Source organism: Pogoniulus pusillus, chromosome 8 (genome assembly GCF_015220805.1).
Source record: "Pogoniulus pusillus isolate bPogPus1 chromosome 8, bPogPus1.pri, whole genome shotgun sequence".
In the NCBI taxonomy this organism is placed as follows: domain Eukaryota; kingdom Metazoa; phylum Chordata; class Aves; order Piciformes; family Lybiidae; genus Pogoniulus; species Pogoniulus pusillus.
In genome coordinates this window covers 21,151,607-21,179,003 of record NC_087271.1, presented here as the reverse complement: position 1 = coordinate 21,179,003, position 27,397 = coordinate 21,151,607, and the positions used below count along the sequence as shown (strand labels likewise).

The 27,397-nt window shown below is 40.2% G+C and overlaps 1 long non-coding RNA gene across 1 annotated transcript; it reads right to left on the bottom strand.

Moving 5' to 3' along the window:
• On the bottom strand, window positions 1-27,181 carry LOC135177872 (uncharacterized). Its single transcript, XR_010303213.1, has 3 exons — window positions 27,093-27,181; window positions 21,527-21,613; window positions 1-330 (listed from the first exon to the last, which is right to left on the bottom strand). It is a non-coding gene; the product is annotated as an uncharacterized LOC135177872 (long non-coding RNA).
• Between the last annotated feature and the right edge of the window lie 216 nt (window positions 27,182-27,397).

Genomic DNA, 27,397 nt, shown 5'->3' with positions numbered 1-27,397 from the left:
TTCAGAGCCATTGTCCAAACTGGACACCGAGGCACAAAATCACCACATTTTTTGAAAGCATCTATGCCATAAACTCACCCTCCCTTAAACCAACCTCACTGCTGCTTTCTTTGCTGTTCTCTAATTTTGATGACCAAAAAGAAAAAAGGGGAAAAAAAAAAAAAAAAAAACATCTGTTTGGTTTAACTTCTTTTGCAAGGTCAAACTTCACTTCAATTCTCATTTTCAGTTTTTCATCGGTTTGGATCTTAAGTTTTGTGGTGATTGGATTGCTCTGTTTCCATTCCTAGAAGACTCTGAAATTCCAGAAATTCCTCTCAGTAAAACTACCTGAAACAGAACAATAACAGAAGAACATTTATTTAAAGCATTGCCAAAATCTGTTATTATCCTTTACACTGTGTAGCACAATTTCTTTATATTTATTGACATCAGTAGTGCCTTACACTTGAAAACCATGGCTTCACAGATGCAGTGCATCAGATTTACTGAGGACTAAAGTGCAGGTCTGATCAGAAAGCAAACTTCTAACCCTGTAAGCAATTGATATCACAGATTCTGTATAGCCCACCCACTATGCATATTGATTGGGATAAATGTAACCATGCAAAGTTTAGCTGCAGCTGGAAATATCCCTCAGTCAAAACAAAGCTCCTGGATCCAGATTTAATCTTTCTCTGACTCTCTATCAAGTTTGCAAGTCAAAAGACGGTTTCTCTAATCACCACCTTTGAAAGCTCACTTGCAGATCCACCAAACTCTGCCTTTATTTCCTCCTCCCTAATCACCAGTGCCAGACTGCATAATTAGCAAGTGAATGACAATTCAGGACCCACTGCAAAGCCCAAAGAGCAAGTTCATTTGATGATCAGGCCTTTTAATTGGAACTGCAGAAGGCATGTGGCAATTCATCCACTTTCTCCGCAGTAATTCTAACTTCGTAGGGCTCTGAGCTTAGAAGTATATTGAGCTGTCTAATGGGGGTTTTGTTGACAGAGAAAAACAACTCTCTAGAATTATACACTTGACAAACATTCAAGTTAAACCACAACGCTCTACATTTGCATACCCTTTTCTCTGAATATAGTTATCCCTAGAAAGGTGCAGAGTTCTGAATGTTTACAGGTATTTGGAGGGAAAATGCCTTTCCAAAGCACAAAGAACTACCCTGTTCTTCCCATTGCACAGTTTAGTCTCCAAAGCAATCCTGTGAATTCCCAGGTCATTTATATCAAAGTAAAAGCTAGGCTAAACATTTTCAAGTGTTCTCAAACACAGTAGAAGTCTTGTTCATAGAAAAACAAATGTGCTTCCAGTATTTCTGTTCATAATATCAATCCAGTCTATTCCTAATATTAAATATATTAGACATGTTCTGGGGTGATGTATCATTTGTCACTTGTTCATCTAGACCATATGTGTATGTATGTGTGTGTGTATAGATAGATAGATAGATAGATATTTGAGGCATAGGAGGTTCCATGTGAATCTGAGAATGATTTTTTTTCATTGTGAGGGTGACAGAGCACTGGAACAGGCTGCCCAGGGAGATTGTGGAGTCTCACTCTCTGAAGATATTCAAGAACCATCTGGATGCATTCCAGTGTGATCTGCTCTAGGTGATCCTGCTCTGGCAGGGGGGATGGACCAGAAGAGCTGCTGAGGTCCCTTCCAGCTGCTGATGCTCTATGATTTTATATGAAAAAAATCACCCTATTCCTTTCGTACTAGAAGGTAAAGCAATTGACTTAAGTCTATGCTTAACTGCAAATCTGCCACTGAACTCTTCATGTAAACCCACAATTAAATGCTATGACAAAGCACAGTCTAAACCTGCCAAGTGCTATGTAAAAGATGAAATCATGCCTTCACAGCAAAATTGGTGTGGCTGGTGGTGGTCAAAGGCATTAAAAGCTATGATGAACAGCTATGGAGATTATCTCCCCCAATAGATTTTATATAAGTAGTGATGTCAGGCTAAATTCATGTTCAATTTAAAGTTGTATTTGAGTACAACTAAAATATTCTGGTGTAACATTTTCCTATTCATATTGTGTGTGCAAAGAATTCAAATGCTTACACACAGATGAGGCCTGACTGTAACTGTTGGTACCTGCTGGAAGATAAGTGTCGCATCCAGGCTTCGTATGTAAGGATTGAAACATATAGGATCAAGGATTTATCTATTGGCAGGATCAAGATAAAGTTACCAAGTCCAAACCAAATCCACCACTTCTGCCTCATGCACACAGACAACTCAATTCAATATGATATGTTAGTATAGCTTATTTTAAAACTGACAAGTCTTACATTGCTTGGAAATTCAGATTATAGCTTTTCTGTGCAATAGGAATTAACTCAATAAACTTAACTCTCATCCATATTTTAAGTATCTTTCTGTTAGTACACAGCTATATTCCAGGCTTGGTACAATAACAAAGGCTCTTCTTGTCCTAACATCTAGAAAGGATTACTGGTGTTCTGTATTCCTGGTTCTGTGGTATTGATTTGCTGCCCCAGTTAACAGGAATATGTTACTAAGGTAAGTGACTTATTTCTGTCCTGTTTTTTATTGAATTCTCCTCCAGGTGAAGAAATGTGTCTCTCCTATGCTGAGACTATGGCAAAAAAAAAATACAGTATCTCGTGTGTCGACACTTCAAGTAAACATTTCCAGCTTGTTCATTGCCCTAGAAAAAAAAAAATCTGTTCAGATAACCACAAGGCCACATAGAGTAAATGGAATAAAAAACAAAGCTATACAAAAACCTCCACAAAGTAATACTTGGATAATGTAACTGTTGCAGAGGGGTATTCTGCCACCTACGCCGATTTTGGTGGAGGGGAGAAATTAATTGGTGTGAGATAATATTCTATAAAAATATATATTTATTAAACTCAATATTCTGAACTCTTGCCACCCCCAACCACTGTATTTAATATTAAATTGATTCTACACAGTCATGGAAGCATTCTAGGATAAATATCTACAGTGACTAGTAAACATTCAAACTACAAACAGAGAGAGGACTTTTCCCTGTGGCAAATACTGTTTGGGGTCTATATACTATTTGCCCAGCAGAATGGGCTGAAAACTGATTCTGCTCTATGGCAGACACAACAGATATTACAGAGGCATTAAAGCATTTACTTACAACTCTTATTAATCAATAATCACCCTCCGGCACTATGTCACAGCCTATGCCAGTGTCCAAACGTCAGGGGAGCTTTGCCTGTGGCTTGAGGGGAAAGGAGAATCTTCCTGGCTTCTGGGGAAATGACACTCTCTGACCTTGTTCTCCTAGCAATGGATGCAATCTCTGCCTTTGTCTCCTGCTGGTTTCTGGATGCTCTGTCCAGGGATTCTTAGGCAGGACCTCAGGTGCAGAACTAGGATGCCGTGCAGTCTGAGCACGGTTCTCACATGGCTATCAGGCCAATCGTGTGCAGACAATCCAGAGTCTGCTTCCTGGTGACTCGTCGGCAGTGGCACTTTCCAGGCAATGATAAGGCAGCAGGCATATAGGGTGTGCATGGCTGCTGGGAGACTATGGGCTCCACATATATATATAGGCAGTCTTAAGTGAGCTCTGCAAGTAAGTATGCAAGGCAGACAATCAATGTATGGGGTCTGAGCTATGCAGGGAGAGTCCGAGCTGCAAGGGAGTCCGAGAGTGGGGGTGTGAGCATGTTGTTTACCTGTGTACCCCTATTTATTGAATATGGGCTGAGATTAATGGTCCCTTGGCCACAGAATGACCAATCAGGTTGGCAGTCAGCCAAACTTTACCATCCTAGGCAAAAGCCACAGTGCCTGGACTTTCTCCAAATATGGGGATCACATAGGCTTACACCAGGGAAGCACAAGCTGGGGTGTGGGGGCTTACACAACATGTTTACAAACAGGGGTCCTGGCAGACCAGACTTTGTGGCACCAGGTCTATTGTGCCCCTTTTATCCATTTAATGCGTTTACCTCTGGTTTGGGCAGAAAAACATGTCCATGCAAGCATAGACATTTGTAAGCCTATTTGGGACTATGTGGCCCTTCACTACAGTGACTTTAAACAGTAATCTTTTTTTCTGTCATGAGTTCTACTTTGATTCTCATCATCTGTTTCATTTAGAATTCCTAGCCCTTCATTACTAAATTATAGCCTGCAAACTATTAAAATTTACCAATTAGAACTGACAGATACTTTTTCAAAATGAACAGTTAAGTGTTGATTTATTACATAAAATACTCACATGCCTACCCTTAACACACAGCCGCCATCTGCCCAGGTTAGCCTGAGTAGCTGCTGAATTTGCCAGCCCATGCTCCCCCATGACTGCTGAGAGTGTGAGGTGTCAGTGTAATGCACTTGTCAAAAAGACAAATGAAACTTTAAGATGTCTCCAGGAAGGTCTTGCCAAATGCAAAGAACTCACACCATCGTACAAAGAATTTCTATCACTTCCTCTGAAATAATCTGAGTAATTCTCCTATTGAGATCCAAGACTAAAAAATTGACCAGATGCAAAGGACAGCTGAGACAGGAGGGATGAGGGGTGAAAGCAAGATGAAAGTGGGGAAATTACTGGCTGATGAACAAGACAAACACCTTATTGAGTTAAAAACATCTGTGCTACAGGTGATTGCTGGCTCTAAAGGCAAAAAGTATAAGTAGGATAAATTTAGACTAGAAATTAGAAGTTTTCTAATCATAAGAGCAAAGATGTTCTAGAATAGGCTTCCAGTAAGAGCAGTGAGGGGAAAAAATACTGAGCTGCCTGTAAAATGGAGCTTCATATAAATGTACAGTATTACATGATTTGAGCATCAGTAACAACAGGCGATGGGACTGCCTGCTTGTTTCTATTGTGGATTAACAATGCAACAATCAGACTTTTACTTGAACTATATTATCAATAACAATGTGTCATTTTACATGGTTTGTGTATTTCTAGGGCTGAGAGCCTCTTCCTGACTCCCTAAAGTAAATGCAATGAGTACAAAAGCAGCTAACAAGCTGGTGAGTTTTAAAACGTGGTTGAAGTGGAATGTGTGAAGAGGAGTAAGGTGGAAAGTGACTGAACCACAGCTCAGTACAGGTTCAAGATACAGCAGTTCCTAGATTGTCTGGGAAAGCAAAGGATATCAGCCACAGCAAAGCAAAATTCCAAGATGGCTCCTAATTTAAGGTCAGCAAAGAAAACTATCTTCACACATAATCAAGAAAGAAGACAGAGAGCCTTCCAGAGTAACTATCAGAACTGGACTGAGAAAGAGAGAGTCCTAGTAATGGAACATCCACTTGCAGGTGGAGCCTGCTCGTGATATCAGGTATCTGAGAGGGAGAAAGTGAAATAAAGTACTTGTGAAATAAGGTTTGCTTCTACAAATGACTTGAGGTTTCCATTCTTAGGAAGGATGGAGGTGAGAGGTTTAACATACAGATCATCACTTGTAGCACCGTGTGGTGGCTGTGTATCTTGGGCAACAATATTGTACTATAAACACAAGCATGGCTTCATAGAATAAGCATATGATAACTCTGAAAATGAATTGGCAACTCTGTCTGTCTTCTAAATTTACAGCTGAATGTTTTGAAATCCTGAGAGCAACCCATAAAGATCCTCCTACTTACAGCCTTCTTTCTAGAACAGATTCATTTAAAATATTCTCAAACCTAGTAGCAAGTAATTAAAGATATTTCAATGCAATTTAACATCTGATTGCATTTATCTACATCCCCATTTATAGTATGGTTATTATATTAAATAATAATTTATTAATATTCTTTGAAATGCAGTTGAAAAGATAAAGGTGACTCAAATCAGTATTCTTTTCAGCGTGACACAGAAGGTTACAACTACCTAAATACTATATTCAAAACACAGATGAAAAAGGCACTGCTTCTCCTGTTGTATAAGTAGGGGAAATGAGGAATTTTGACACTGGGATTGTGGTATTTCAGCCGTCATAATTGTGATAGCATGATAATTAGGAGGATTGTATTGGTGCAACAACCTCATAATACTGATCAGCACATCATTTGCCACTGTTGACATGCCAAGAAGTCAAAAGCGTGTTAGAAAGAAGATGCCTCTGCTTCTTATTCCTGTGATCAAGCTTCATCTCCTTTCTGGCATGACATTAAAGGTGTCAGTCTTTAGATCTTGCACCATAGCATTTTATTTTTCCTAGACAATTACTTCTGTTGTCAACCACTGTGTTTAGTGTAAATAGAAAAGCCATCTTCTAGAAGAAGGTCATTTTTGCACCCATTCCTATTCTGGAGATAAAAGCTTCCTCTTGTTTCATATTGGTATTACAGTCTACCATAATGCCCAGCAACTACAGTCAGAACAACCTTTTAGGTCAATTAAATCTTGGCAAAATTGTCATCTGTAAGCTTGTTGTTAATGAATTATTTTGAGAAAAGCCATAAGGACAAAAGAAAATACAGATATAGAAACTACTTCTTATGCCAGGCATGAATTTTGTAACTAAAGGTGACAATCCTCATACTCCACAAAATGTGCACAGAAGTAATAAATCCAGAATTAAATAATAAGTTCACTGTGCCTTTGGCTATATAATGGTTTCAGCTGGCTTTCTTTTCTACATTATATTCAGCCACTGATGCATATTCCTTAGATCCATAATGATAGCAGGGAGTTAAATTTAGGGTACACAAGTAGTTCTTCATGGGTTGGTTTTGGTTTTTTTTTGGCCAGAAGAGCACTGTAAGGGAACTTATCTTGCATTTCATTGTGACAATGTTTTCCTATCATTTCACTCAAATTACCATTCATGTAGAGTATTTATTTTTAATTTAAAATTAAAGCACTGAATAATTAAGTACCATAGAGAATACTAATGTGTGGAACAAAGTGGGACAAATAGACTCTGCCTACAAGATTTCTATGATCCTCTCTCCATTAACATAACCATGAGTTCTACTGGGTATTTACATATTAGATCTGGCAAGCAATAATACAATGAGAAGTAATTTCTGCATTAATATTTTTTTTTCTTTCAAGTAAGACAAGTTCCTGAACTTGTCAAACATAAATGCAAAATTATGAAAAACCATCTTCACCAAAAACTCTTGTTATTAAAATGCATGGCAACTAATTATTGATCTGATGCTATTCTGCATAAAGAAGACATGCTTGACTTAACAGAAATATTTTTAAATCATTAATATACATGTGTTTATTTTACTGAGTCTAAATTGGAAGTGGTAGATTATTCTTATTGTCTAATGAATTAGGAAGTGTGACAATACTGCTGTATGGTGCTGATGTATGATATCGTTCTCCTTATACTTATTAATTTCTGTCAAATTAAAGCCAAAACACTACTGGAAACCTTGAACAGCCATAATATGAAAATCAAATGTGAATTGCTATTAGAAAAGCCATAGTACCTTAGATTGCTCCAGGCAAACACACTGAGATACAATACTAAACACTGTCTTTGTCTAAGAAAGGAAAGGAAAAAATCTCTTATGGGACGTGCTGCCAGTTGAAGCTGACGCCCTGTCAAAACTGCAGTTCTTCTGTGGGAACATGGTGAAATCGACAGTCTTTGTGCAGCTGGGGTTTCTCTTCCCTTCAGTTTTCCACTTGAAACAAAAACCTAAGTGAAATTCAGTTCTCTGCAGATTTGTCGATGCATCGTTTCACTCTAAAGACAGATTAATAATTTCCGGATTTATTTCAACTGGATTTCATGGCCAAGATATCCTGCAATTTTACACCTCCCCACAATGACCTTTATACTGTACTTATTTCACAAAATATCACTGGTAACATTTTTTCCATTCCAACAAGCTTCAGGATATGTATACCTTGGTATTACTTTGGAATTACTATGGTGTGGAGCGCTCCGTAAATAATCAATGGCATGTAGCTCATTCACTGTACATTTCTGACCAGCGTAGTACTGAAGAGCATTCATCTTCAATGCATTCTGTACAAGTCAAAGTTAACCTTTATGGCAGGCACAAGCTCATCCTGGTGAATCCCTAGATCAGCCATTTCAATCTAACTCTGCAACATATCTAACATACTGCAACAACGGCAACGTACCTGCTGTCACTTCCCCACAGAAAGTGCTGTGACAGGACAACTCATCTCTGTAGCCTGAATAACCCAGAAGTTCTTTGATAATTTCTCTAAAAACAGGCTCACAGCACACTTTGCACATGTCCTTTCATTTTTTCACAGAGGCAAAGTACCAAATGATCTTTTCACAGCTGAAAGTTTTTGTAAGCACTTGTCCCACTGTTAGAACACACAGTGCACCCAAATGGTATGTACCAGAGGCATCAAGTAGTTAAACAAACTCCCTGGGTCTTTCTATTGCAGAGAATATCAACACATGAATACATAGCCTGCATACAGATGTCCTATCTGAAAGTGCATTATTACATGACTGAAAAAATATTTCAATGTTCAGACTCCTGTACACCACCAATTTCGGGAAGAACCAGTTACTAACTAGGAGTTTTCATTGTATAGCATTGCTGGGGGCAATCAGGAAAGTTAAGACCATTAGCTTCTTCTAGGAGGCAAAATATATTCTTAGTTATGCTGGTGATCCAAAGGCCAGCTGAGTGAAGTAACATCTACTGTCTCTGAGGGCACTTGTCATCCAAGCCTTCCCTTTGCTAGCCTACAATGCTGCTCTGGAGAATCTGAGTGTGCTAGTTTGAAGCAAGCTGGAATGTTTTGGTAACAGAACTAGATAACGGGCAGTGAAATGAAAAACAATTGTGTCTACTTCTCTCACAGTCACGCTGAGAACTCTGGGAAGAAGAAGAAAACATTCTCCATTTTGTCTCTCACTCTTGCTTTTGCCTTAGACCTGGTCACATCTCATTAACCCTGCTCCTACTAACCTTGCTCCCTAACCTCTTGGCTGCACCTCTTTTCTTCCTGAGGACTGGGGTAAGGTTGAGAGGGACGGGGGGAGGTGTTGGGGTGGTTTAAAAGCCCCTCCTGGGGACTCAGGTTTCTGGGAGGGGAGTTGTGCTTTTTATATTGTTTATCCTTTGTATATTTCTGTATATAATTGTATATAACTGTATATATTGTAAATAGCTGCTTGTAAATTCTGCTAGCTGTAAATAAATTGCTTCATCTATATTCCCAGGGTCCGTCTGAGTTAGCTGGGGCAAATACAAAAGTGTGGGGGGGCGGGGTAACCCCCAAACCATCACACTGAGAAAGGAGTACTCTAGTCTGTGTTTAACTAACTCTTGATTTAACAGCTCTCTTGGCCAGGTATTTGTAGCTCTATACCTGGTCTCTCTTTGCAAATCAGGCCTTCTACCATAGGCTGAATCCTATTCTCTAGTCCTTTGTGCTCTGCCAGTGTTGGGTGTGTGATATTGTGCCACTGCTTCTCACCAAGTTTTCTATTGCCTTAGGCTCTCCTGGTAGGGCCAAATCATTCTGGAATTGCATTTGCTGTTCTTCTGCTGTGGTGTTTTATTGCTTTTGTAGATATTGATCTGCTTTTGGAGTTGTTGGAACCAAACATCTCTTTGCATGTAAATGTCCAGAAAAGGAATTTCTGTAGGAATTAAAAACTGCAAAACTCTTATTTTACAAACTTCCCTTAAGCCATGCTTTTCAGAAGCAAAGAATGATTCAGATGGAACATGCTACCAATAAAGACTGGAACAAGTAATAGTTCCTCTCTATAAAACCCTATGAAAAGGGATATTCAGAGGTCTAAACCAATATCTTTAAAGCCTGGAGCCTCTAGACTATCTCAGGGAACAGTATCTCCCATCTGCTTTCTGATAGTAAAGCTCTATTAAAGTATAGGTGAGACAGGCAGTACTGTGATTTTGTTATTTTGGTGAAGTCACGTTGCCATGTCTAACATAAAATCAGATTTCCCTGAAAACTGCTCGCTAGATCTGAGCACAACTTTTCAACTTTGTTTACTTTAACAGAAGACTAAACACGGTAGGAAACACCAACCATCTTGAAGGGAATTGCTTCATTTCATTTACCCAACAAGGCTGTATCAAGATTTTCCCTATTTACTCCATAGAATATACTCTTGGTTTTACCAAATAGAGGTAATTGAAACTACATCAAAACTCCCTTACAAATAAGAATAATGCAAAGTAATCAACAAAAGATGGCTGATGCAAACACATTACCCCAGACCTCAGAGTCTGAGTAAACTCTTGTCCAAACTCTGTTTCCCTTGTCAGATATACAGTTGTTTCACCTTTACTCCTTGCTACTGCTAGCTTGGGAAAGGAGGCATTTTATTTGTGTCGTGGTACTACCTAAGAATTCATCTCATAAACGGACCCCACTTGTTATGTGTTATATAAACCTTGCAACAACACAACCTTATTTCCACAAATGAACACAGTTAAATTTTTAACAATTGGTCTCACATTGATCTACTTCTTCATCTCAGCCTTTCCCATCACCAAAGATTGACTAGGATATAAACATGCAAAATCAGGAATAAAGATTTTTAATAGGTCAGACCTCTATGAATTAGAATAGCTTGGAGGATGTCAATAGAGCTGTACTGATTTACAACAGCTGGATATGAATCTCCCAAGGCATACTGGCCCCATATGTGTATCTGGGAAGAAAATTACTAGCAGAAAGAATCAGCAATACTTTTGTAATGTTTTACATGAATCCCCCAATAGCAGGAGCTCGATAAATGTTTTGAATCTCTGCGGTAAGAACATAATGAATTGTGAAAATTGTGATGTTCTTTTGATGTAGGAAGTTGAGAGCTCTCAGTGAATCAACTTTATAATGAATTCTTTCAGATACTGATGAAAATGGTTCACTTACTAAGGAACTTAGCTTGATTTTGAAATTAATGTGGTAATTTAAAACTACTTTGGTAAAAAAAAGATTTAATGACAGCTGAAACCCAAAAAGGATAAAAGATGGAGGCTCAATGAATAAAGCATTTGCTGCTTCTGCTCTACAGGTTTAGCTGTACATGAGTGCTGTTTTCTGGGCCTATTATTGTCACATAACAAATTGTTCAAGTCCAGCTCCTCCTATGGTAGATGCTACACAAAATTACCCAAGTAAACTCTGGCTGCATTGAAACTGGTGGCAGAGCCTCATAATTTTCTATGATCTCAGTTTGCTTCTAACCTCCATGGACTAACTTTAATGACAAAAATTGAGCAACAGAAATTGCAGTAAACTGTGGACCACCAGCTCTCTGTCATCATGTCCTGGAGTCAGACAAAACTGTAGTATTCATGTCTAAAATTATCATCATTAAGGACATCTTAGTGATACAGTGTAAGAGATGAGGACAAGCAAAGGATTCTTTTCAGAGGCTTGGATTTGGCCATCAGTGAAAAACCATTCACATGACCATCAGCAGTCTAATCTTATTTCCTCAATGCATTAGGAAATGATTCATTATCTAATCTTATTTACATCATGGGCAATCCAAGTCATTCTCTTACTCTTTTTTAAATCCCTAAATCCCAGCTGAATGGATTACGCCAGTCCAATTTATGTTTGGAAATCCTACCTCTGATTGCTTCTGGGCAAAAATAAATACCATCATATGTATTCAGTCTGAGCACTGGAGTCAAGTCTTCATCTTGGGTAAATGAACATTGCTTGGTCAGATATATAGTGAGTTGCATCCATTTTTTTTAGTTGAAATATTGCCTAATATTGTAGGCAGAGAGGATTTCAGGACTTCTCAGGTATTTTCTACCACCTGAATGTGGTTAAGTATCATATTGCATCAATTGGTCCCTAACTATTAAATTACCATAATTACTAAATATGCATTAAAAGTAGCCCTCAATGACACCATCTTGGTACTTGGGTTGACAGAAAAGCAGCGTGGTGCAGCCTGAACATAAAGGAGCAGAGGCCCTTAAGATGGGCAGTACAAATCTTTACATCTTTCTTGTTTTTAAGTCACCAAATGATCCAAATAACCTGGAATATTTAATTAAAAGGTACCCTTTTTATCACCACCCCCCCCCCCCCGCCCCCAAAATCTTCATATTAGTTTTGTGCTCAGAGAACACAGAATATTTTTTTTTCAGAATTCAATGCCCAGCTACAGTTTCTATCTCCTGAGAATTCTGGCCAATGTTTTTAGCCATGATAAATCCTTTTCATACTGTGCTGGCTTCACTTGCTTCCAAGAATTCCTGAGAAATCTGGATGTCACATTTTTCTTGCTGATAACTGCAGAAGACAAACTAGTTTAGTGACATATGAATGCTCCAGAAACCACCTCTAAGTCAGGGCTAACTATCAGATCTCAGGATTCAGCCTTTAGCAGTTCAAGCCTAGGTGCTGCATAAAAGCATTTCTTTTCCTTCCAGTAAAATAGGATAAGGATGGACTTGTCATTTGAGATCTGTATTTTCTATATGGTCTCTGTGATCATAGTATCCAGTGCATTCAGCATTTACAGAGAACCTGTCATCAGTGAGAAACTGAGGCAAAGATAAATTTCATGACTTGCCCTGAAAATGAACTCAACTGAACTCAAACTGAACTCAGATTTCCTAAGTTCCAACCTGACAACTTAACCACCAAAATCATCTGTCACTAAAACAGTAAGAAAATTAGTAGAAAATGGTATGCTACACCCATCATGCCCTTTATTTATCTGGCATGGCATTTTATTCTGTTGCTTTACTCTGTTATTAAAAATGTACAAGAGAGTGATCCAAAGTGTCTTGATATATGATGAAGTCCATAGTTCTAAATCTGTCTATATATAAGGTTGCAAGAAATCCTAGGAATATTACATGGCAAGGTAGTTAAGAAGAAAAAAAGAAAAAAAATCAGCACTATATTTTTCCAGAAAATAGGATCATCCATAATTTTCTGAACAGAATTTTTCTTTTACCTTACTCATGAATTGGTGGTTGGGGAGAGGAAAGTGTTTGGGTTTTATGAAAATGTTGTATTTGGGTTTTCAGGGTTTTTACAGGAGAAAGACAAGTTTGTTACCTTGGAGAAAAGGAGACCAGCAACTTAATCAGGATTTTTAACATTCACTATATCCCTACTGTGCTATCATCAAACTGTCCCCTTTAAGATTTTTCTCTGTATTTATTGAATAAGACAAATGACACTAGAATAGGGCTGATCGTTGGACTCTGATGGATGTAGTTGTTTGGAGAATAATTTTGCTAGCAGTCATGGAAATGTGAAGGGCATAAAGGAAATGTGCAATATAAAGCAGAAGAGAAACAGACAACAGAAAATCACTGATCAGTGCCAGTACTCTCACTTCATATTACAATGCTCACCTCTTTCCTCTGCACAAAAAAAAAAAAAAAAAAAAAAAAAAAAAAAAAAGAGATGTACTAAAACTAAAATCAGAGGAGTTGGTAATGAAACAGTTAACATAAAAGAGGAAAAAAAGCCCTAGGTGTATTTGACCAATCCAGCTCATGCAGTCTGAGTTCAACGGGCAACAGCAGTGCAGAAGGTTTGTAAGATGCTAAGTATACACCAAGAAAGAGGCATATCTGTAACAAAGCCAGTACATTTACATTTTTACTTTATAAGACCCTATGGGGGTAGACCAAATTTGGAATATAATGTCCAGTTTTGGTCATGGCAACAGAAGACAGATGTAAATAAAATGGAGAAAGTACAGCAGAGGGCAGCTAAAATGATTAATGTACTGGAAAAGGCTAACACAGTAGCTGAGAGAATGATGAAATGGGAATTATTTAGCCTCAAGGAAAGGTGATTAGGAGGTGAACTGACTGAAATATTTAAACCACCCATGGGTTATTATAAAATTAAGCTTGAAGATCAATTTGGAGTTTCTTGACAGACTAGAAATATGGGATGCAGGACAAAATACACAGGTCTCTGCAGTACACAAGTCAATTGCATGGGATGCCTGTGTTTGGAAACTGCAGTACAGTCTTTTTGCTGCAACACAGAGGTACACATAGCCTTTGAATAACTGGTGAGAGTTGAAGGTTTGATCATCTACAGTATCACTCCCTCTCTTAGCAGAAGTCTGGGTAGGTAAAGACTGCTCTGTTCAGATCATATCCACTCAGAAATGCAGCTGCCTGCTTCTTTTAATAACTACAAAGTGGCTAAATACATGGTTCCCAAATGGAATGGCTAGTTCCCTGCCAGCAGGACAATTTATGACATGACAGGTTCAGCATCATCTTTGGAGCTCATACTCTGAACCTAAAGGTGTGATTCATCTCATTTCACTTCAGGCATCTAAGGTAAGGCAAGGCACCAACTTTAAGCTAGTCCCCTCAGCTGCCACTGCAGTCACAGGAGAGAGGAAGAGATGCTGCCAATGCAGTGGTTCATGCCCAGTCTCAGGTTTGTTCCTAAGACAGGTAAAATTAATTGCTTGCTGGAGGTGCCTTTCTCTTTCCATTGTTTCTACTGGCAGCCTCAAATCTAACTAGGCTAGGTACCTTTTTAGCAGCCATTGCCATTGTGTCTCTGAGTTATGAAATTAATACTAGGAGCCATGAGCATGCATATAAAGCAGAACTCGTAGACAATAGGGGACCAGCTTTTAGACCAGGTAGATGGCATTTAAGACAAGAATTAAGTCCTCAGGGTAAAGTAATAGAGATGATGAGGAAAGGTAAAGAGTTCAAGCTCACTTATAGTCATTCAAGAATCCAGGAGTTAAGCAAAAATTTTTTGATGAACAAACAGTTCAGTTTGTCACTGATGGATGAAGGCTCTGAATCTGTACTGAGGCAGTCCTGCTATGGTACTTAAGCAGTGCAGACTAAGAAAAATAAACTGCACCTGAACAAAGGAAGGAAGAGGATACACTGGCCATTAACAGTGAAATATGATGTTTTTAATTAGCAAGTACTAATTGTAGGACTGGATATACAGTGGAATGGAAACATCAAATCTCAGGTGAAAGTAGGTGATAGCAAAATACTATTAATCTGAAAAGGTATAATGAGGAAAACAAAGTAAGAGAAAATGGAAAGTCTGATTGTTCCTTCCAGCAAGAAAATGTTATTATCAATAAAAAAAATTAAGTGGAGCCTATTTTTTCTGTACTGACACAAATTTTGTACAGTAGATATACTGTTTGAATTATATTTTTTGCATTTAAAAGCCAAAAAAATGAACAATATTAATTTTCCAACGTAACATGGATTTGAATCAGTCATGGAAATCCATTAAAGTGACCCAAAAAGTTGCCCAAAAGTGATGAATTTCACAATAGTGACAAGAAGTAGGATGGAAAAGAAGAAATGGAACATAGGAAAAGGAACTGGAATGAGAGTTTATATATAACTACATATCCAGAAGAGAAGACAAATATGTACACAGATCTGTGCCATGGTCTAGTTGATTGGATAGGGCTGGGTGCTAGGTTGGACTGGATGATCTTGGAGGTCTCTTCCAACCTGGTTGATTCTATGATTCCATGATTCTATGATCTGCAGATAACAAAAGAAATGTACCAGAGGACTATCAAGTTTTACCTTTCTAAAGCTATGCAGGGAAAAATTAAGAGCGAACCCGTTATTTCTGGTGAACTTGCTCTCCTTCAGAACTTAGTTTATATATCACCTGTGTGAGATCTGAAGGGATCAAAATTGCCCTGGACTTTGCTTCCAAAAAATTAACCAGAGTGATCAATAAAATACAAGCTACTGCATAATTAGAATTCAGTGATCATGCCATTAGATCTGAAATATTTGTAAGGAGAAGGTAGTGTCATCATGGAGCACTTGTACTACAGTCAGACTTTTAAGAATGTACAACAATTTTTTTTTATTGCCTTGAATTGGGTATTTGACAGATAGGAGATTATGGTGTACTTGGTAAATATTTAAGAACAGATTAAAATGATAACATTAATTCCACCAGAGTTTACCAGATTAGAGATGAAGAGTTGAATGCAGTTTAGTATCATAGTATCATCAGGGTTGGAAGAATCACATATAAACAGGAGTAGCCACAAATACTGGAAAAAAACATTTACATTACTGTCTGCACCCTATCAAATCTATTAACTGGGTTTTTTTAAGGTAGCATAAGATGGTTTATTTTAGTGGGTGAAAACATAAATTGAATGTGAAGAGAAATTGCAGATCATCAGTAAGTTTGTAGATGATACCAAGCTAGGAGCAGGTGTTGATCTGTTGGAGGGTAGGAGAGCCCTGCAGAGGGACCTTGACAGGCTGGATAGGTGGGCAGAGGCCAATGGGATGAGAATTAACAAGGCCAAGTGCAGAGCTCTGCACCTTGGCCACAACAACCCCAGGCAGTGCTACAGGCTGGGGACAGAGTGGCTGGAGAGCAGCCAAGCAGAAAGTGACCTGGAGGTGCTGGTAGACAGTGGCTGAAGATGAGCCAGCAGTGTGCCCAGGTGGGCAGGAGTGCCAATGGCATCCTGGCCTGCATCAGGAACAGTGTGGCCAGCAGGACAAGGGAGGTTATTGTGCCCCTGTACTCAGCACTGGTCAGGTCACACCTTGAGTGCTGTATCCAGTTCTGGTCCTCTCAATTCAAGGGAGACGTTATGGTACTGGAACATGTCCAGAGAAGGGCACCAAGGCTGGTGAGGGGCCTGGAATACAGCCCTGTGAGGAGAGGCTGAGGAAGCTGGGGGTATGAAGTCTGGAAAAGAGGAGGCTCAGGGTTGATCTCATTGCTGTCTACAGATACCTGAAAGGAGATAGTTGTAGACAGCAACAGAACAAGGGGACACTCTCAAGTTGCACCAGGGTAGGTATAGGCTGGATGTCAGGAGGAAGTTCTTCACAGAGAGAGTGATTGGCATTGGAATGGGCTGCCCAGGGAGGTGGTGGAGTCACCATCCCTGGAGGTGTTCAAGAAAAGACTGGGTGAGGCACTTGGTGCCATGGTCTAGTTGACTGTCTATGTCTGGGTGCTAGGTTGGACTGGCTGATCTTGGAGGTCTCTTCCAACCTGGTTGATTTTATGATTCTATGATTCTATATTAGGACTTTTTACATTTAAAATCAAAAAAGATTAAGAGAGATTATGATAAAAGTCAAAAAAGGCAACTTAACATCAGTATTCAGTTCTCTGTGATTATATTTGTCCTTCCAGAAGTACAAAGAATCACAGAATCATAGAGTGGTTTAAGTTGGAAGGGACCTCAAAGACCATCCAGTTCCAACCCCCTGTGATAGGCAGGGACACCTCCCACTAGAACAGGTCGCTCAAGGCCTCATCCAACCTGGCCCTGAACACCTCCAGGGAGGGAGCAGCCACAACCTCCCTGGGCAACCTGTGCCAGCGTCTCACCACCCTCACTGGAAAGCACAGTGACGACACAATGAGGCTGAGCAAGCTCAAAGACATTAAGTTGATAATGTTGCTTTCTCTGACACTTCTACCTCGCCAGGACTCTGGAGGTGCACTGTAGTAAGTACACTGTATGAGGCAACAGCAGTAGTTTCTTCACAGAATCATAGACTGGTTTGGGTTGGAAGGGAGCTCCAAAGGTCACCTAGATCAAGCCCCCTACAGTGAGCAGGGACATTCTCCATTAAAACAGGTTTCCCAGAGCCCTGTTGGGCCTGACCTTGAATATGGCCAAGGATGGGGCCTCAACTACCTTCCTGGGTAGCCCATTCCAGTGTTCCACTAGCCTCATGGTAAAGACTTGTTCCTAACACCCAGCCTACTCCTCTCTGATTTCAAACCCTTGCCGCTTGTCCTGTCACTGCAGGCCTTTGTAAATGCTCTCTCTGCAGCCTTCTTGTAGGCTCCCTTCAGAAGGTTCCCCCCAGAATCTTCTCCAGACTGAAGAACCTGCACCAACATTCTGGCCCCCCAGTTCAAGGGGGACATAGAACTGCTTGAGAGAGTCCAGCACAGAGCCACAAAGATGATGAAGAGAATGGAACATCACTGTTACTGAGGAAGACTGAGGGAGCTGGGGCTGTGCTGCTTGGAGAAGAGGAGACTGAGATGTGACCTCATCAGTGGCTATAAAGATGTGCAGGTGAGTGGCAGGAGGCTGGAGCCAGGCTCTGCTGGGTGGTGCCCAGTGCCAGGACAAGGGGCAATGGATGGAAGCTGAGGCATAGGAAGTTTCATTTAAACATGAGGAGGAATTTTTCCCCTGTGAGGATGACAGAACCCTGGGACAGGCTGCCCAGGGGGGTTGTGGAGTCTCCCTCTCTGGAGATATTCTAAGCCCACCTGGATGTATTCCTGTGTGATCCGGTATAGGACATGCTGCTCTGTCACTCTGGAGGTCCCTTCCAACCCCTGACATTTTGTGATTCTGTGAGCATTCACCCAGCAGGACTGGTAGGAAAGGATGAGTGGCCACAGTCCATGCTGCAGCTGGCACAGATTGTTGTTAAAGGTGGGACTGGACAACATTAAACCCATATATATTTTTCTCCTCTGTGTGTGGGGTTTTAGACGAGAATAAAGGACAGTTTAAAGAGGAATTAAAGAATCCATCCATATTGTATGTGTGTGTTTGTACAATGTATATACATTTAATAAACACTTGGGGTTTGTTATGACATCAAAATAACTATGAACTTCAATAGATCTAGACAGCAAGACAGGACTCTGATCCTTACATTCACCTTCCTATCAGAGAAGAAAGATGATGAGAAGTCTCCTATTAATAGCTCCAGAAAAATGGTAGCATGTTTCTGCTCTCACTTGACAGGGAAGGACTTGAGTGCCCCATGGTTGCCAGATGTGCTCTGAGTGAAGTTAGGGTTGGTCTTGTACAGCTGGCAGTCCAAGAGTAGGATAGAAAGTGAGCCCTTGGCAGTATCTTGTAAGGATGGGATGAAAACTGTTTTATATATTTTATCCAAAACATAGTCTAAATGTGTTAGATGTCTGCAAACAGTGCAGGCTAATGAGGGGACCCTTTGAACACAAAAAGATTCATGGCTGGATGGCCCCTGAGAGTCTTTCATCTTTCACAAGACCAAATCGGAACAAAAGGTTGGTTTATTAGTAGTTTTCTATTCCTCAGCCCAAATGCTTTATGGCCTCTGGAGATGCATGCAAGGGAAGAGTCAAAAACCAGAGACATCACATGAAATATTGCTGTGGTTTACAAGATTGGATTGTGCTCGTGCTCATTCACAAACACAGTGATGCACAAAGGCAGGGAGGGCCCTTGGATCTGTGGTCTGAATGTGCCTTATGTTGTGTGCCAAGCTATGGGCACAAGCTCACCATTAGTTATTCATATCTATAAAATCACCTTGCCTATGATGTGATACCAGCTACCAGACTCCAAAGTCCTGTGCTAGGGTGCAAGAGAAGATGATGTGACTGGTTAAAGTATAAAACGGGATATGAGGTTTTGGGATTCTCCTCTCTCCTATGTGATTAATGAAAGGAAGCATAAAGACTCTGTGCTTCAGTTTCCCACTTAGAAACAAGGATAGCAAAGCATTTCTGTTGTGTACAGTAGGGTAACCCTCACCATCACAGTCTAGAGTGTGCTTTAATGTGTCAAGTAGGTAAACTCAGATGAACTGTACAGTACTATCAATCTTACACATGTCAAGGAAGACTTTTGGCTGTTACAAGCCCCTAATCTTTTTTGCTCCTGCCTTCCTTTCCACTCAGAATGCCTCAGACACGTGCTGAGGAAATAGCACTGTGATGGCAGCTGAGGAAGGGCCAGTGGGTACTGAAGTGTGGTTTTGTCAGTTTAATAAGCTGCTGCTCTTGCAAAAATGGCTACAGTCTCTAAACTTAACCCCTGAGAACTTCAATTATTTTATCTACCAATCTTGTGGATTACTGACACCCTCCAAGGAAAAAGCTGTTGTCTTAGATTAGCCAAAGCAGCTACAATGCTGCCTTCCTTAGAGACAGAGGATGACTTAGCTGTCTTATCCTTGGAAAATCTATATAATCCGAAGATTAATCCAGAAGACCCTGATCTCTTTGCAGCAAAAGGCCATTCCTCACAAACAGCTTTCTCTCTATCAAAGCTAGCTCTTCACTTTCTCTTTCAGCCTAGAGTAAAAAGAGCTGTAATTGTCCTAACAAAAGCATTTTAGTGTCATGGATAACAACTGTCATAATACAATTTCTTGCCTAGATAAAATTTATCCAGAGAATGAAATGGCTCCTACATTCCTTACTATGAAAAGGGAGTTATTTGCTATCAGTTAAACAAAAGCACCAAGGAAACTAGATGAACAGCTTTCTCTTGGATCTTTTAAAGGTATTTTAGGCCACAAAATACTTGGTACTGTATGTGTGTTGACTTTAAAACCATTGTGGGATACAAAATAATGCACGTTGCCTCTCACAGCTGCTTCATTAGTCTGATTTACCTCCAAGGTTTCTGTTTCAAGCAAGTCTGCTAGTCTTGCATACAAAAAGATCAGCCATGAGCTGAGTCTTTTGTCCTCTCAGTAAGAGAGAATAAAGAGTACAAAACAAAACAAGACCTTCCCTACAAAAGTAGTGTGTCAAATTAGCAGGGCACTTCAAATACAAAGATCTTCAAATTCTCACTCTTCTTTTTCAGAGGAGAGAAGAAAAACCTGGTGTAACAACAAAACACAGTCTTCGATGTACCACTTTGAAAATAACTAATCAATCAATCTCTCTCTCCTTTCCTGTGCCCATCTTTTTGGGAAGAAAAGATTGAAAGTAATTTGAAAAGAAATGTCCAAGAAATCTCAACTGACTAAGCAGAAACCACATCTAAAACAAATAGTGAAAGCTGAAAATGTCCCTGCTCCTCTGAGCAGGGTAGCAAGGGAGCAAGAGTCCTAGAGCAGGATGTGGGAGCTTTACAGGTTGCTCAGAGTTCCAGTGTGAATGAAGTCGTGTAAGTTATCTCACCTGCTCTTACTAGTGATTGTGGGACATTTTAGAGTGCAACCTTTTGAAATGTACATAAAATGCTGTAGATGCTCTCCTCTCCTGAGGGCATCCATAGCATGGATCTGAATGTGGCCTCACAGTTGGCAGAAACTGTGTGGGGCTTTCTGTTTACACTTATTTGTATACAGAGACTGGCTTGTTTGCTGCCTTTTCCAAATTACTGCCCTCTGCATTTTCCTGGGTTTACATGCACTGCAGTTAAATCACTTTTTTTCTGATAAATATGGAAACTTGATGACTTGAAAAAAAATCTTTCCATGTCAATTCTGCAGTTCATATTCATGCTGAGATTGTATCTAATTTTGAAAATCTTCACACTTGTGCCCTGCCATCATGTGTAATCTTTTATGCATGGCTACCTCCACTGCTGCTGAAGCAGTTGCTATGCGACAGATGAACCTGCTCCATGGGGCCCTGACATTAGTAAAAGCAAATTGACCACAGGAGCACTAATCTAGCATGAAAAGCAGTTGGTGCCATGCATTTCCTAGAGAAGGATTACCTAATCAACAAGCAAAACCTCCTTTTAAACGTGAGCTGAATTGCCAGGGTCTGGATTTCCCTGTTCCACACCTTTTTGCTACATGAAATCATCCTGAAGAGTGAAGTCTGCAAAGGTGCATTACTCAAGAGGAACAGAGACTCACCTCTGATCAGATTCTTCGGCTCTCACACTGGCCTGCTTGCAAATTTATCATCTGGGCTGCAACTTGTTTCTCCAAGGTTACCAAAAACTGGTAATGAAGGCAAATAAAGACGAAAGATGGTCAGACAACAGTGAACATCACCCTCTTATCATCTCACTGATAAGACGTGTGAAATTTATGTGCCAAATAGAAAGGGTTAGATGCTGAAGCAGTCACCTAATCCACAAGGAAACCAGGGCATAATGCTTTCTGCTCAAAAAGCACCACAGCCCACTGTTGTGTTTCTTAGAGAAGGTGATCTCAGGGGAATTATACTTTGCCAGCCAGATCACTACTAACATCATTATTAGTGATTTAACCCTGCAAGTACTGGGCAATTTTCTTTGAATCCATCAACAAACATATGATTATATTAGAGAAAATGAGCCCTGACTCACATAAAGGTTCAGCTGACCCCTGTCCTGGTTGGTTCTGAGATGGAGAATGCTTATAATCTCCTGTTTTCTCCTAGAGGTAGAAAGGCTTTTAAACCCTGTCACAGGTGGACAGAGCTGCTGGAAAAAGAAAATTCAAAAGCCATTTTTCAAATGACAAGGGTTTTATAATGCAAACCATTTTCAGGAGAATTATGGGTGCTTCAGTGTTGGAGGATTCAAATTTGCCCAAAGAAGGGTCTCTGCAGCTTCATTACATTCCAATGAGATTTGATTACTGCATAAAAGACAGGTTCCCCTGCCCTTCTGTCTTCTGTTGTGATGCACCATAAAGAAATCTAACAATCCAGTGTGCAATGCAACACATGTCAGAATACTTTGCATCCAGATATTACAGAGACAGCATCTCAGACCTGAGACCACAGAGTACTACATCTAAGAGTAAAGCCATATCCTGGCTGCACTTTGACTGCAGCCTAGGTTGTGCCAAGGGTTCAACATTCTTAGCTCTCAATGTAGAAGACGCCTCAAGTTTCTCAGGAAGTATTTGGAACCAGACAGGATAAGAATGGGATGACATCTTCCTAGGGATAATGCTGAAAACTGATGCATCATGAGGCTTATAAAAGGAAAACAGAAACTCTTGATCTCCTTAACTCTTCATTTGTCTGAGCTTATGAACATAGAATCACAGAATCATAGAATAGCTTAGGGACGTCAAAGGTCATCCAGTTCCAACCATCTGCCATAGGCAGGGACACCTCCCACTAGAACAGGTCGCTCAAGGCCTCATCCAGCCTGGCTTTGAATACCTCCAGGTAGGGAGCATCCACAATCTCCCTGGGCAACCTGTTCCAGTGTCTCACCACCCTCACTGGAAGGAACTTCTTCCTAATATCTAGTTCAAATCTTCCCTCTGCCAGTTTAAACCCAGTACTCCTCATCCTGTCATTAGAAAACCTTGCAAATAATAATATAATCATAAACATAATAACAAATACAACAGAACTTGCTGTCCTTCAAATAATAATGTCATTTAAGTCATCAAATGAGTTTTATTTCTAACACTGCTGCTGGTGGTGACTAAACTCTTGTCAAGACATACAGTACAAGAGTTACTGACTATTCACCAGGTGACATGAAGGGACTTGATAGTACAACTTCCATTAACCTTAATAGGATCTACAGAGCTAAGTCTGAATGTTTAACCATCACTATATCTCTTCTATTCTGTGCAAACTGGCTTGAAGAGCACAATAAGCAAATGGACAGATACTGCCTTTAGCATAGTGATTGAACAGCATATATTCAGCATACCTTAACACTGATCTCAGATGGGTCCCAATTATTGCCCCACGCACATCAGCACAATGGCTCACCTTGTAAGCCTTGCCCTACACAAACGTACAAAGTTCTTCACATCAGCTGAGCTTCAGTTCCTTACAGTGTTATACTAACCAGCCTTTTATGCAGGATTGTCTACTTCCACAGATAAGGAGCTATCATATTCTGTACTTGTAAGAACTTTTATTCAACCTCATCATAAATGAATCAAGATCAGATATAGGACGAGTGAGAACTTGGGAGACAGGAGTTTAGAGATTTAGTTCACTCATACAGGAGAGATTTAGTTCACACTGAACCAGTGCTCTAGTGCAGATCTCAGGGCATCAGTAGACATCAGCCAGTGGTAACATTATGCATTGGATAAGTTCAATGAAGCTTTTGGAAATTCACACTGTAGATTTATTGCCATATACATTGACTGTGAGGCAACCTCTGTAGCACAGAACCACAACTTGGTGGTTGGAACTTCTGTGTCCAGGCTTTACAGAGATCACTATGTGCTATAAATTATTACCACCTTACAGTTGTCTACCGAAGTGACTCCACAACTATAGCTGGTAATTCTGTAGTTGTGCCCTACATGTGCAGATGCATGTTTAAATGGCACAGGCATGTGGAGCCCTTATTTACCCACTCAAGTGCCAGCTGGTGCAAAGCAGACACTGTTTTCAACTGGCCTCTTGTCACTGGAACACAAGAAACTTGGAATCTCTTTCCAGCTTTGTCCTCTGTCTGCTTTGCAGCCCTAGCTGTGTCATTTCACTTCTCTGTGCCTGCTGGTTAAACTATTTTTCTTATCTATGAGATGCAGATGTTCTTTCTAGGCTGCACTGAGGTATGCTTATAAAATGCTTTAAAAATGCTAGGTGTTATTTGCATTTACTCAAAAAATCCAAATGGATACGTTAGACCCCACTATGCAACCAAGACAACCCGTGAATCCTTGCACCTAAGGAATTTACTGTGCATTGTGGCACTCACTGGGAACTTGGATTTGCCCAGGAAATGTGACATCTTTTGCACAGCTCTTACCTCCAAGTGGACTATTTTATCCAACAAATGTCTAAATGAAGGATACAGAATTGGAAGGCTGTTAAAACTGTGCAGCTTCAGTTGTTGGCCACTGCATCCTTTAACTTGCTAATGAAGGCAGCCAACATCATCTATGAACTAGATTCAATATTCTTAATGTAAAGCCCCTGTAAAACTGCTCCTATTGCTTTCATCACCAGTTTAGATACATTTATTCTTGCCCCAGGTTTAACTCTTCTTCTCTCTCTCTCCATTCTTCACTTGCCCTTGCATGCACGCACACATGCGATTCGGTATATATCCTTACAAAGAAAGAAATTATATCCATTCAGTATTGACTTGCAGGTTCAGCAGGCTTTTAGGATATGCTACAACCCAAGGAGAAGAGCTGTGTCCAAACTGGCCTCCACAGGAGCCACCTCCAGTTCTAGAAAGACAGGATGTTGCTTCAGCACAGCATTCCACCTCAACAAAGAAGCACTCCTGCACTGCAGAGTGCTTCAGCAGAGGTTCAGGGCTACACTGATTGGTATTTCCACATTTACGGGCACCATCTGGATGTACTAGCTCAGGCAGGTGATAGCTCAAAGCTTCCTTTGCTGCACCTCAATGTATAGAATAGATAAACTCTCAGTTGTCTGCTATGCTCTTCAGGTCCCCCTTGTCACCCCACTGTCCTTTCCAGCACCTATTTCAGCTAGACTTCAATATCATTGAAGGGAAGTGGTGAGAGTTACACAGATGAGATTGCTCAGAACTCGTCAGTGTTTTGTACAATGGTCTTAATATTTCCCTCTTTCTCATGGAATTAATGGATCCTGTGATCACATAGGGGGCTTCTGCCCATTCATGTTAATTTAATCTCTCCTATTGTTCATCAGAGCTTTTCTTCTGCCCTAACAGCCACTTCTTTTTTTGGAGCAGTGACACACATTATCATTAAGCAGGGCAACGCTCAAACCCTCAAGGGTTACAATTAGGTTTCAGGGTTCCGTGTGGGAGGATTGCACCAGAATACTATAGTTCTTTATTCTTTAATGATCATTGCACTCCCAATGTATAATAAAATTCATTTCCTGTCCTTCTGGATATACAAGACAAAAGTAATTAAAACAAAAATTAAGAAGCTCTTGTTGTATGTAATAACAAGGGTCCAAATTCAGCTTTCAGCAAAGCTCTGACAGCTTGATTCTGTGCCCACGAAAGTCACTGGCAAATATCTCACTGTCTCTAGCTGGGCAAGGTCAGGCTCACCATGAAGTAGCTGAGAATTTTGTATTTATATCCATAGGCAAAACCTTCCTCTCTATCTCTCACTGTGAAAAGAACAACTTTTGCCTCCTCCAGACACTACTACCATTTGTGAATGATTTCACCTGGACTCTGAGCGCTTGTGTGAGTTGCCTTATTCTTGCTCTGGTCTCACTATGAGATGGGAACAGGAATTTTGAGAAGGCTGTCCAAGATTTATGCAGTTTCCTTTTTTTTCTTCTCTCTCTCTCTCTCTTTTTTTTTTTTAATACATAATCAAACAAATTACCAGATATACTGCATGCATTTTACAGCAAAGTATCTTCCATTTCAACATTTGTGGCCTTTTCTCCTGTATTTTTGTGCCACTGACAATTTAAGTTTATATTCCTTACTACATGGTCCAGAGAGAACTGGCAGCAAGGCTGGGAACCAAAAGCATGAACTTCCAACTCAGAGCTGGGAGGACAGGAGGATGTTTAAAAGATCTAAGCCCAAACCTGTACGTTTCATGTGATGAAAACTAATTATAAAATCAGAACGCATTACCATAATTGTTTATATCTGTGTTTTAAGGAATTTGCTGTCTTCTGAATCTAATAAACGAAGGAACTGAAGCTTGACTGCTACAACACTTTTTAATCTGTTTGGAAATTAGTCCAAACAATGAAGAAATGCTTTCCAGTATCACAAGAAAATGTTACAGTAAGGAAAGAAAATGGAAGGGAAAGACAAACCCTTTAAAAAATATACATGAAACAAACAAAAGTGCTTAATTATTAATTGAGGATAACTGGGGGGCAGAATGTGCCTGACTTGCCTGGAGTGCAGGATGAGAGCAAGGACATGAAGACTGCCCTTGACTCTCTGACCCCACACATTCCCAAAATATTCCATGCATTGCTCCCCAAGGAAGCTGACAGCCAGGGACACTTGTGCACTGGCTGGGAGGGGCTTAGTGTGTCACAGCCACATTCCCACCCCTCACAAATCCTTGAGCTCTATGCTGCACCTGAGGTTCAGTAGCAAATGAGTACAGTACACACTCAGTGAGCTATCTGTCAAATACTGCCACCTCTGTGTTTTTATCCCTCTCAGCAAGGTAGTCTTCAAGCATCTGCTCATACTTCTGCAGCTGAGGCAGAATAATTTAAAGACACCAGATACAGAACAATTGTTTAAGAGCAGCCAACGTAGGCAGAGGTTTAGTATAACTCTGTTTAGTATTAGCACAGATCCTTCATCTGGTTTTGGCAGTAAAAGAGAAATTAGTCCCTTTCTTCTTTGACTTCTACAACTGCTCACCTCATCACATTGTGCTTACAGCTGTTAGAGGTGCCTAAGATTAAACACATTTTTGGCAAAGATTGCAGTGTACACAGTTTTGTGTCAGGTAGGGAAGCCTGTGTAGGAGGTTAATATGATCAGCTACACCAAACAAGAACAGTAATGGCACAAAGTCCAATAAAGGTCCTAAAATCAGCAGCACTTCTGAAACTCACCTGGACCTGATTTTTTGCAGGCATTGTCAGGAAGCCTGGTGAGAGTGCACTTGCATCAGCTGAGCTCAGATAATTTCTGCAGTTCAGATTCAGCAAAGTTTCCAATACCTGAATGAGCAAAGACAGTAAATAAGTGATGTTTTCATCCTACTCATGATCTTCCAGATGCAAAACCAAATGCAGCAGTGGGGAGGACCAGACCATTTGTTAGTGTCTTTACCTCTATTACACCTGTATTGTGCATCAAAACATGACTTTGGTTCCAATCTTTCAAAGCACCAAGGCATGCACAGCTTTCAGCAGGA